Here is a 9,969-nt window from a genome sequence, read left to right as displayed (position 1 = left end):
CCAGTAGTGGGCCCTGGCTGGCCACATTTGCACATTTGTACCTGGCCTCTGCTGTTGCCAAAAACCTCCCTCTGAGTCACTTCGAAGAGACTGGCCTGAAAGTGCTAAAAATGACCCCTCTTCCTCCTCCTCCTCCTGGGCCACCTCCTCTTCCATCATCGCCCTAAGTGTTTTCTCAAGGAGACATAGAAGTGGTATTGTAACGCTGATAACGGCGTCATCGCCACTGGCCATGTTGGTGGAGTACTCGAAACAGCGCAACAGGGCACACAGGTCTCGTATGGAGGCCCAGTCATTGGTGGTGAAGTGGTGCTGTTCTGTAGTGCGACTGACCCGTGCGTGCTGCAGCTGAAACTCCACTATGGCCTGCTGCTGCTCGCACAGTCTGTCCAGCATGTGCAAGGTGGAGTTCCACCTGGTGGGCACGTCGCATATGAGGCGGTGAGCGGGAAGGCCGAAGTTACGCTGTAGCGCAGACAGGCGAGCAGCAGCAGGATGTGAACGCCGGAAGCGCGAACAGACGGCCCGCACTTTATGCAGCAGCTCTGACATGTCGGGGTAGTTGTGAATGAACTTCTGCACCACCAAATTCAGCACATGCGCCAAGCAAGGGATGTGCGTCAAATTGGCTAGTCCCAGAGCTGCAACGAGGTTTCGCCCATTATCACACACCACCAGGCTGGGCTTGAGGCTCACCGGCAGCAACCACTCGTCGGTCTGTTGTTCTATACCCCGCCACAACTCCTGTGCGGTGTGGGGCCTGTCCCCCAAACATATGAGTTTCAGAATGGCCTGCTGACGTTTACGCCGGGCTGTGCTGAAGTTGGTGGTGAAGGTGTGTGGCTGACTGGATGAGCAGGTGGAAGAAGAGGAGGAGGAAGCCGAGAAGGAGGAGGTGGCAACAGGAGGCAAAGAATGTTGCCCTGCGATCCTTGGCGGCGGAAGGACGTGCGCCAAACAGCTCTCCGCCTGGGGCCCAGCTGCCACTACATTTACCCAGTGTGCAGTTAGGGAGATATAGCGTCCCTGGCCGTGCTTACTGGTCCACGTATCTGTGGTTAGGTGGACCATGCTACAGATGGCGTTGCGCAGTGCACACTTGATTTTATCGGATACTTGGTTGTGCAGGGAAGGCACGGCTCTCTTGGAGAAGTAGTGGCGGCTGGGAACAACATACTGTGGGACAGCAAGCGACATGAGCTGTTTGAAGCTGTCTGTGTCCACCAGCCTAAATGACAGCATTTCATAGGCCAGTAGTTTAGAAATGCTGGCATTCAGGGCAATGGATCGAGGGTGGCTAGGTGAGAATTTACGCTTTCTCTCAAATGTTTGTGAGATGGAGAGCTGAACGCTGCCGTGTGACATGGTTGAGACGCTTGGTGACGGAGGTGGTGGTGGTGGTGTTGGTGGTACATCCCCTGTTTGCTGGGCGGCAGGTGCCAACGTTCCTCCAGAGGCGGAGGAAGAGGCTGAGGCGGCAGCAGCAGAAGAGGCCGAGGCGGCAGCAGCAGAAGAGGTAGCAGGGGGAGCCTGAGTGACTTCCTTGGTTTTAAGGTGTTTACTCCACTGCAGTTCATGCTTTGCATGCAGGTGCCTGGTCATGCAGGTTGTGCTCAGGTTCAGAACGTTAATGCCTCGCTTCAGGCTCTGATGGCACAGCGTGCAAACCACTCGGGTCTTGTCGTCAGCACATTGTTTGAAGAAGTGCCATGCCAGGGAACTCCTTGAAGCTGCCTTTGGGGTGCTCGGTCCCAGATGGCGGCGGTCAGTAGCAGGCGGAGTCTCTTGGCGGCAGGTGTTCTGCTTTTGCCCACTGCTCCCTCTTTTGCTACGCTGTTGGCTCGGTCTCACCACTGCCTCTTCCTTCGAACTGTGAAAGTCAGTGGCACGACCTTCATTCCATGTGGGGTCTAGGACCTTATCGTCCCCTGCATCGTCTTCCACCCAGTCTTGATCCCTGACCTCCTGTTCAGTCTGCACACTGCAGAAAGACGCAGCAGTTGGCACCTGTGTTTCGTCATCATCAGAGACATGCTGAGGTGGTATTCCCATGTCCTCATCATCAGGAAACATAAGTGGTTGTGCGTCAGTGCAGTCTATGTCTTCCACCGCTGGGGAAGGGGTAGGTGGATGCCCTTGGGAAACCCTGCCAGCAGAGTCTTCAAACAGCATAAGAGACTGCTGCATAACTTGAGGCTCAGACAGTTTCCCTGATATGCATGGGGGTGATGTGACAGACTGATGGGGTTGGTTTTCAGGCGCCATCTGTGCGCTTTCTGCAGAAGACTGGGTGGGAGATAATGTGAACGTGCTGGATCCACTGTCGGCCACCCAATTGACTAATGCCTGTACCTGCTCAGGCCTTACCATCCTTAGAACGGCATTGGGCCCCACCATATATCGCTGTAAATTCTGGCGGCTACTGGGACCTGAGGTAGTTGGTACACTAGGACGTGTGGATGTGGCAGAACGGCCACGTCCTCTCCCAGCACCAGAGGGTCCACTAACACCACCACGACCATGTCCACGTCCGCGTCCCTTACTAGATGTTTTCCTCATTGTTATGGTTCACCACAACAACAAAAATATTATTTGGCCCAATGTATTGTATTCAAATTCAGCTGAATATAAATTTGAGGCCTAGTATTTACCGTATTTTTCGCCCCATAAGACGCACTTTTTCTCCCCCCAAAACGGGGGAGAAATGCCCCTGCGTCTTATGGGGCGAATGCTTGCCGTTTTACATCGCAAGCTGCGATGTAGATGCGTTCGGGGACTCGGGGAGGGACTGGGAGGAGGAGCTGGGGCCGGCAATAGCGGCGGGGCGGTGCAGTCAGTGTAGTATCCCTGCCCCGCCGCTCCGGTATAGTAATATAAGATGTCATAATCATTTATTGGTTATTAAACATGCCCCCTCAGTCGTATTACTACCTTATATCCTAATCGCATCTGTAGAATTCATGCAGGCCGGGCGGGCAGCATCAAGTCTTGTCATGTGCCTGCGCCGCCTACTTTATGAATGAAGCAGGCGGCGCAGGCAAGTGACGTCACTGAGGGACGCGCCGGCCGCCCGCCAGGCCTGCATGAATTCTACAGATGCGATTAGGATATAAGGTAGTAATAGGACTGAGGGGGCATGTTTAATAACCAATAAATGAATATAACATCTTTTATTTGTATACAGGCGGCCGCGCCAGGGGGGGGAGCGGATGGGGAGGGGGATCGGATGCTGCGATCTGTGGATGGCACAGTTATGGGCTGGGGGGGTCTGTGGATGTCACTGTTATGGGCTGGGGAGGTCTGTGGATGGCACATATATAACAGTGGCAGCCACAGATCCCCCCCAGCCCATAACAGTGGCAGCCACAGATCCCCCCCCCTGCAACAGTGCCAGCCACAGATCCCCCTGACACAGTGTCCCTCATCCACAGATCCCCCTGTAACAGTGTCCGTCATCCACAGATCCCCCTGTAACAGTGTCCGTCATCCACAGATCCCCCCATAACAGTGTCCGTCATCCACAGATCCCCCCCCCATAACAGTGTCCATCATCCACAGATCCCCCCCATAACAGTGTCCATCATCCACAGATCCCCCCCATAACAGTGTCCGTCATCCACAGATCCCCCCCATAACAGTGTCCGTCATCCACAGATCCCCCCCATAACAGTGTCCGTCATCCACAGATCCCCAGTAATAGTGCCATCCACAGACCACCATTAGTTCCAAACCCACCAAACACACAGCACACCTTTTTGGTTAAAATTTTTTTTTCTTATTTTCCTCCCCAAAAACCCAGGTGCATCTTATGGGCCGGTGCGTCTTATAGGGCGAAAAATACGGTAGGCGCTGGGTGACCGGTATGGATTTACTGACAGAATTAGACTTGGAAATGCACAGTAGCGTGTGTGTGAAGTTATTCTGAATGACCCTATGTGCACCTTGAATATTATATACCCTTTTAGGGATAGATTTCAAATAGCTCTGATATAGCAGAAACCACTAAATTATGAAATTGCTAAATTGGGAATTGTATTTCAACCCAGAACAAAAAATGTGCTTTGACGGACACTAAATAACTTTCCCAGCCACAACAGTACAGCGGTAACGAGAGATTTAGCGGGATATAAATTTGAGGCCTAGTATTTAGGCGCTGGGTGACCGGTATGGATTTACTAACAGAATTAGACTTGGAAATGCACAGTAGCGTGTGTGTGAAGTTATTTTGAATGACCCTATGTGCACCTTGAATATTATATACCCTTTTAGGGATAGATTTCAAATAGCTCTGATATAGCAGAAACCACTAAATTATGAAATTGCTAAATTGGGAATTGTATTTCAACCCAGAACAAAAAATGTGCTTTGACGGACACTAAATAACTTTCCCAGCCACAACAGTACAGCGGTAACGAGAGATTTAGCGGGATATAAATTTGAGGCCTAGTATTTAGGCGCTGGGTGACCGGTATGGATTTACTAACAGAATTAGACTTGGAAATGCACAGTAGCGTGTGTGTGAAGTTATTCTGAATGACCCTATGTGCACCTTGAATATTATATACCCTTTTAGGGATAGATTTCAAATAGCTCTGATATAGCAGAAACCACTAAATTATGAAATTGCTAAATTGGGAATTGTATTTCAACCCTGAACAAAAAATGTGCTTTAACGGACACTAAATAACTTGCCCACCCACAACAGTACAGCGGTAACGACAGATTTAGCGGGATATAATTTTGAGGCCTAGTATTTAGGCGCTGGGTGACCGGTATGGATTTACTAACAGAATTAGACTTGGAAATGCACAGTAGCGTGTGTGTGAAGTTATTCTGAATGACCCTATGTGCACCTTGAATATTATATACCCTTTTAGGGATAGATTTCAAATAGCTCTGATATAGCAGAAACCACTAAATTATGAAATTGCTAAATTGGGAATTGTATTTCAACCCTGAACAAAAAATATGCTTTGACGGACACTAAATAACTTGCCCAGCCACAACAGTACAACGGTAACGACAGATTTAGCAGGATATAAATTTGAGGCCTAGTATTTAGGCGCTGGGTGACCGGTATGGATTTAGTGACAGAATTAGACTGGGATATGGCCAAAAAATAACCACACTATTGCTGGTTAAATGCACTTGGTGTGACAGCTTGACCAACCACACTACTGAGGGTTAAATGCACTTGGTGACGGGCGCAGCTTGCCCCTGATGTAGTATATGGCCAAAAAATGAACAGACTATTGCTGGTTAAATGCACTTGGTGACGGGCGCAGCTTGCCCCTGATTTAGTATATGGCCAAAAAATTTACAGACTATTGCTGGTTAAATGCACTTGGTGTGACAGCTTCACCCTGATGTAGGCTTTAGCCAAAAAACAACCACACCATTGAGGGTTAAATGCGCTTGGTGACAGGCGCAGCTTGCCCCTGATGTAGTATATGGCCAAAAAATAAACAGACTATTGCTGGTTAAATGCACTTGGTGTGACAGCTTCACCCTGATGTAGGCTTTAGCCAAAAAACAACCACACCATTGAGGGTTAAATGCACTTGGTGACAGGCGCAGCTTGCCCCTGATGTAGTATATGGCCAAAAAATAAACAGACTATTGCTGGTTAAATGCACTTGGTGTGACAGCTTCACCCTGATGTAGGCTTTAGCCAAAAAACAACCACACCATTGAGGGTTAAATGCACTTGGTCGCAGCAAGGGCTGGCGCACAACAAGACACAAAATGGCCGCCGATCACCCCAGAAAAAAGTGACTGACAAACGGTCTGGGCAGCCTAAAAACAGTGAGCAATTGAATTTCAGCAGCTCAATGATGCACAGCTGCAGATCGATCGATTAATCAAGTCCTTTGGAGAAGTTAATCTGCCTAATCTCGCCCTACTGTCGCAGCCGCAACCTCTCCCTACGCTAATCAGAGCAGAGTGACGGGCGGCGCTATGTGACTCCAGCTTAAATAGAGGCTGGGTCACATGGTGCTCTGGCCAATCACAGCCATGCCAATAGTAGGCATGGCTGTGACGGCCTCTTGGGGCAAGTAGTATGACGCTTGTTGATTGGCTGCTTTGCAGCCTTTCAAAAAGCGCCAAGAAAGCGTCACAAACGCGCCAAGAAAGCGACGAACACCGAACCCGGACTTTTACGAAAATGTCCGGGTTCGGGTCCGTGTCACGGACACCCCAAAATTCGGTACGATCCCGAACTATACAGTTCGAGTTCGCTCATCTCTATAGATATACTATCCGCAAAAAACATATGGACCTTCCAGTACCTAAGCATTTTGTGGATTTGGGACACAAAAAAGGGGAATTAAGATGGATGCTAATTGATCATGTTCCTACCCCTAGAAGGGGTAGGAACAGGAATCTCCTTTTGAAAAAATGGGAGATTCATTGGATCTCTACATTAAATACACTGTGGCCCAATGGGCTGAATGTAGACTATAAGCCTTGGCTATTCTCCTAAATGTGCTCTTGTTGGGTTGACTTTGCTTCTGATCCTGGATTTGTATTGGTGCTCCTTGTGATTAAAAAGTTGATTTTAAATATACTTTTCTATCTCTTGCAGAAATTGGGAAAGACAAGACCATTTTGAAAGAGGGGGCGGCTATTTATTGGTCCTACTGGATACTGATTATCTATATAAGATAACACACAATATAAGGAGAAAGATGTACTAGTATTTGTTCTCATTGAAATAACAAAGAATGTTTATTATGACTTGTTCTTCTATTGAAATAAAAAAAAAATTGTTTCCCACATACTGGCCAGGTGAGATTGTGGTTCGGGCCAAGGTGTTCCACCTAGTTTAGGGGGATAATATATGTGAAGTAACCTCCTTTTTGGTTACATATGTACTTTATTTAACGTCGGCTACATAACTGGGGTCCGACCAATGTATATATACGTCCTGACCAATATTATATTGAGTTATTGGGTCTATGTCCCCACAATCAGGGAGATTGAATCTTACATTGCTACACTGGGGGTCTAGGAATAGACACCCAGTGGGAGTTGTGGATTTCCAATATTTTGTCATGTGTGATACCCACATGACACATTATTTGGAGTCTCCATAAGATTGGGTGACTTTGTGCTATTGGTGACCAACGGTGCGTAAAGGAATGCACGCACGAGGTCGCCATCAGATTTCTTACTTGTTTTCATTTTATATCTATTAGGGATTCAATACACCCTGAAGATACACTGGGTGTCCAGGTTGGACATACAGTGTAACCAGTGGTTCTTGGCTCCCGATTCAGGCGGTACTTCCGCATTATATACTTGGGTCAGGACATTTAACAGAAACTATATATTGTGTCGACCCCACGATTGTCACGGCTGAGGATGGGGGAAACCCTCAGCCGTGAGATGCCAGGTGTTGAAGTGGCTACTCGGCCATGAGGCCACAGGATAGGGAGCAGGTCACCTCCTACAGCATCCCTACCCTAACCCTAACTCCTAACCAGCATGGGCCGACCTTTAAGGTAGGAGGGCCCATGCGCAGGAACCTCGGAGCCCTATCTTACCCTCCGCAGATCCCTGAGCTAGGAGCTGGGTAAGGCAACCTACTCCTCCTTGACACGGAGGAGCAGGAGCCTCAATGGCCAAGCTGTTGGGAAAAGGGGAACAGAAACAGCAATACGGAAATGGCAGGCGAACAGAAGTTCACCAACCTGCCACAGCCCTGCTGACTGGATCCCTAAACAGACAGGGACCCAGAACCGTATGCTGCACAAACACATGTGAAAGTCCCAACAGACAAACTAGCTACAACACACACATAGGCATACATTAAACCTTATGACCACAGTGGTGGCTCTCACAGGCAGATGGAAAAACACAGGAGGCTGCTCCAGCTAGCAAGGCTGCAGCAACCTACTGAGCCCTGCCACAGAGAGAGGTTATATAGGCCCAAGTGGCCACACCCAACGGAAGGACACACCCAGTGACATCACACACACACACTGGGAAGGGAGTTAACCCTACACACACCACAGAAGGGAAACTCACATAAAAGGGAAAGTGTCCAACAGATCACACTGTGGCTGTTGCCGCTGGCCACGACATGGGTGGCAGCCGTCCAGGGAGTCAGCCCGAGGGCCGGGACAGTACCACCACATGTACACAACCACCAAACGTTGCCACGGGCAACCACAGTGCGGGGAATGATGTCCGTGCGCACACAAACATAAAACACAGTGCACACCAGACATACAAACGTGCATACACACACAACTCCCCGGGAACCGCACACAAGGCTGTTGTCCGCGGCAACCGCACTGAGGCCAACTACATAATGCCTCAGCTGCGGTTGACACAACAACCAAAACCGCAGGCAACTGTATGCGGCTCCCAAGGAGTCACGACCATAACCGTGGCCGTGACAACGATATTCCCGATGTTATTTAGATACAATAATGTTTTCACATAGCCTTAATTGATTGTCCCCTTTGCTCGGTGTTACGCAGTGCTTGGGTGTACTTCTCACGTGGGTAGTGTGTGTATGAACTTGACCGGCCCCTTTGTTTCCATGGTGAGGTTTGCGGTTCATGCCTCCTTTCTGTATGTAACACTGCATGTATTGAACAGCGGGGACTTGCGAGGTTGCGAGTGCGGTCATGTGTCATGCGACTTATATTCCCGATCACGTGAGCAGTTGCGCGATCACGTGATGCGGAGATCCGAAAGTTAGAATAGTTTGGACACGCGCAGTGCGCAAATTGATACGCCGGTATCCATGAGGACCATATCCCCGCTTTCTCCACGGCTTCCTACCACATTGTTTTTATTAAATGCACCTGCACTAAGGTATTTGAATTATATTATCACATGTGTGAGTTTTACTACAATCATGTCAATTATCCATGAATGTATGAATTAACGAATGAGATATATATATTTTTTTTATATATGCACTGATGTCACTTTACCATGCACTTAATGAATCATATTGTAATTTATGGAAATAGTGTGTTAATATGAGATATTTTTACACTTTTTGTATTTTATTTGATTAATTGATGATGTGTGAACCTGTATAAATATGCACATTGCACCAGTACACTTGTCACTGCTTGAGAAAGATCCCAGCAAGTGGACCGAGATATTGCGGTCTGGTGAATAAAGCTATCACTTTGATTTTACTTTCTGGATGTGCCGTGGAATTCCTTTGCTTATACATTGTTTGGAGGTGGATCGCCCCCTAAGCCTCAGGCACTCCACATCTACGCAGAAAACTGCTGTGCTGCCCAATTTCACTAATTTCTAGATAGATACATACAGTTGTGTTCAAAAGTATTCAACACCAACTGAAATTCAGTGTTTTGGCCAGTTTGACATTGATTTTGATCATTTCAGTCATCTTGTTTACAATTAAATCAAAGAGGCACTTGTAAGTCAGACAAATATAACATAACATTTATAATGAAATAACCACAAATGTATTTTCTGTTCTCACATCATTATCAGTTAAATTCAACCCCGAAGTGACATTCAATCTTAGTACTTAGTACAACACCCTTTTCCAGTTATAACAGCTTTTAAACGTGAAGCATAGCTTGACACAAGTGTCTTGCAGCGATCTACAGGTATCTTCACCCATTCTTCATGGGCAAAAGCCTCCAGTTCAGTCACATTCTTAGGCTTGCGCGCTGCAACTGCTTTCTTTAAGTCCCACCAGAGGTTCTCAATCGGATTTAAGTCTGGTGACTGCGATGGCCACTTCAAAATGTTCCAGCCTTTAATCTGCAACCATGCTCTAGTGGACTTGGAGGTATGCTTGGGATCATTGTCCTGTTGAAAGGTCCAACGTCTCCCAAGCCTCAGGTTTGTGATGGACTGCATCACATTTTCATCCAATATCTCCTGGTACTGAAGAGAATTCATAGTACCTTGCACACGCTGAAGCTTCCCTGTACCTGTAGAAGCAAAACAGCCCCAAAGCATGAT

Source organism: Bufo gargarizans, chromosome 1 (assembly GCF_014858855.1).
Source record: "Bufo gargarizans isolate SCDJY-AF-19 chromosome 1, ASM1485885v1, whole genome shotgun sequence".
NCBI lineage: Eukaryota > Metazoa > Chordata > Amphibia > Anura > Bufonidae > Bufo > Bufo gargarizans.
Note: the sequence above shows the minus strand (reverse complement) of the source record.